Here is a 3,415-nt window from a genome sequence, read left to right on the forward strand (position 1 = left end):
GCCCCAATTACCCAGAGAAGCTATTTATAGGAGTAAAAACTGCTGTTTAAAACATGTCTAATCTCCATGTTACTCTGCCTGTGTACATCATTACTAAATTGTGCAGTAGAATAGAACTGAAGAAATAAATAATTGCAGCAAATTAAAATAAAGAAAATGGTCCATTTACTTCTGCCTTTCCTTCATTCTGTTCTTTAATCTGTAAGAACAGAGGCAGATCACTTATCTATCTGCATTATATATTTAACATACAGAAATAGAGTGAACATAGATATACAAAGAGTGTGGCTTATAGTAAAGTACATAGAACATTGAAAAGAACATGAGACTTACAGTCAAATCCTGGACTCTAGACCTCCATCCAACGCTTGCTGTGTGACCTTGATTGAATCACCTCTCAGCCTTAGTTTCCCTATAGGAGGAAATAAAATGTGAATAATGATAGCATCCTGCTAGATCACAGGCAAAACAAGTGAAAGCACTTTGTAAACTACGCAAAGGACCGTACACATGTGAGGTATCAATTTTAAAGTATTTTTATTATTATTTTCATGATCACAGGGGATTTTTTTTTTAAATGTAGGTTTTTTAAATGCCTGAGAAAATGGGGCAGTCACAGAACCATGACTTTAAACAAACTTTATTTGGGCGCATGACTGACTGGCAATTGTGTGCAATCATTTTAGCTGTCACAGGCCCAGAGAAATGTGGGAGAGCTCTTCCATGAAATGTTTATATTTCATAAACAAAATGATGTGCTTAACAGTCAGAGCGATGGGAGGGTTCCGGCTAATGCATTTTCCAATGTGTGAGGCAGATTATTAATGCGCTCCAGTAGCTGTTAATTTCAGTTTGCCGGAATGATTTATGGGGAGGTAAAGGAGAGAGACATAATCTAATTGAGATCAGAATCACTGTTCTAGTAGCAAAGCACCAGCATGGGCCCTAGGCACAGCAGAATGATTAATATCTAATAAGCAAATAATCCGTTAAATTATTATAAACATTACTTTTGACAACTCTTTTGTTGGCAAATGAAAGAGGGAAAGAAACAAAGAAACAAAAGATCTAAAAAATCACCACTTTCTCTAATAACAGTGTAAAGGCAGATTTTGTCAGAGCGAGGGTGATAGATATCATGATGGGTTTGAGTGTTATGATCAATTTTAAGCACACTGGGGAGAGATTTTTACCATAACATGGATGACAATTGAACGCCCAGAGCAAGATCCCCCCTCTTCAGAAACAAAAATGAATAACACCAGTTCTGGAAGTGTGGCTCCTCTTACAGACTTATCGTTACCCCTCTAGTAAGTACACCAGTCCCTTGCTACCATGAAGCTAATCAGATGCGGAGCCTAAAAGGAGAGGTAAACAGCCCCTCTCACACCAGCTCCTTTTAATTTTTTCTTTTTTTTAATTTCTTTTTTTTAATTTGGTAAAATGCACATAACATAAAATGTACCATTTCAACCATTTTAAGTGTACAGTTCTATGGCATTAAGTCATATTGTCATGCAACCATTACCACCGTTCATTTCTAGAACTTTTCATCCCTCAAAACTGAAAGCCTACACCCATAGAACAACGCCTCATTCCCCTTCTACCCTCATCCTTGGGAAACCATTTTACTTTTATCTCTATGAATTTGACCTCTAGGGAACTCACATTAGTATAATCATTCAATATTTTTCCTTTTTACTTAGCACAACGGTTCATCCATGTTGTTGCATGTGTCAGAATTTCCTTCCTATTTAAGGCTGAACAATAATACTCCATTGTATGTATGTATATACCACATTTTGTTTATCCATTCATCATGGATGGACAGGTTACTTTCACCTTTTGACTACTGTGAATAATGCTGCTCTGAAGATGGGTATATACAAATATCTACTTAAATCCCTGCTTTCAGTTCTTTTTTCAGCTTGATTAGGGTATAACTGACAAAGCTGAAAGATATTTAAAGTGTACAATGTGATTATTTAATATACATATACATTGTAAAAGGATTCCCCTCATCAAGTTAATTAACACATCAATCACCTCACGTAGTTACCCTTTTTTGGCAGCAGGGGTTGGGTGGGAGTAGAGAATGTTTACAGCTACTCTCTTTAACAAATTTCAGTTATCCAATAAAGCATTAAGAACTCTAGTCACCATGTTATACATTAGAACCTCAGACCTTACTCATATTATAACTGAAAGTTTATACCCTTTTACTAACCTCTATTTCTCCTACCCTCCTGCTCCCAGCAACCCCTTTTCTACTCTCTGTTTCTGAGTTCAACTTTTTTTTTTTTTTTTTTTTTTAAGATTCCACGTATAAGTGATACATGAGGTATTTGCCTTTCTCTGTCTGGGTTATTTCACTTAGCCTAATGCCCTCCGGGTTCACCCATGTTGTCACAAATAGCAGGAATTTCTTTTTTTCAAGGCTTAATAATATTTCATTATATATATGTATACACATACATATTTATAATCATATTTTTTTTCTATTCATCCATCAACAGACACTTAGGTTGTTTCCGTATCTTGCCTATTGTGAATAATGCTGCAACGAACATTGGAATACAGATCTCTCTTCAAGATGATTTTGTTTCTTTTGGATATATACCCAGAAGTGGGATTTCTGGATCACATAGTAGTTCTATTTTTAATTTCTTGAAGAACCCCCATACTGTTTTCTATAGTGGCTATATCAATTTACCTTCCCATCAACAATGCACAAGAGTTTCCTTTTCTCCACATCCTTGCCAACATTTGTTATTTCTTGTCTTTTTGAAAACAGACATCCTAACAGGTGTGAGGTGATATCTCATTGTTTTTTATTTGCATTTCACTCGTAAGTAGTGATGTTGAGTACCTTTTCATATACTTGTTGGCCATTTGCATGTTTTCTTTGGAAAAAAGTCTATTCAGGTCCTTTGGGGTTTTTCGCTACTGATTTGTATGACTTCCTTGTATACTTTTGGGTATTAACCCTTTATTAGATATGTGGTTTGCAAACATTTTCTCCCGTTCCATAGGTTGCCTTTTAATTTTGTTGATGGTTTCTTTCACTGTGCAGAAATTTTTGATGTAGTCTCACTTGTTTATTTTTGCTTTTGTTGCCTTTACTTTTGCTGTGAAATCCAAAAAATTATTGCCAAGACAGATACCAAGGAATTTAACCTCTATGTTTTCTTCTACAAGTTTCATGTGTTTTCAGGTATTACATTCATTTTTTATCCACTCTCAATTAATTTTTGGTGTAAGATAGTGGTCTAGTTTCATTCTTTTGCTGTCCAGTTTTCCTGACACGATTTACTGAAGAGACTATCTTTTCCCCATTGTATATTGTGGGCTCCTCTGTCTTAAATTAATTGACCATATACGCATATTTCTGGGCTCTCTATTCTGTTCTATTGAT

This window comes from Mirounga angustirostris, unplaced genomic scaffold (genome assembly GCF_029215605.1).
Source record: "Mirounga angustirostris isolate CCGP_5_RB_7025 unplaced genomic scaffold, mMirAng1.0.hap1 SCAF_2, whole genome shotgun sequence".
Classification (NCBI taxonomy): Eukaryota; Metazoa; Chordata; class Mammalia; order Carnivora; family Phocidae; genus Mirounga; species Mirounga angustirostris.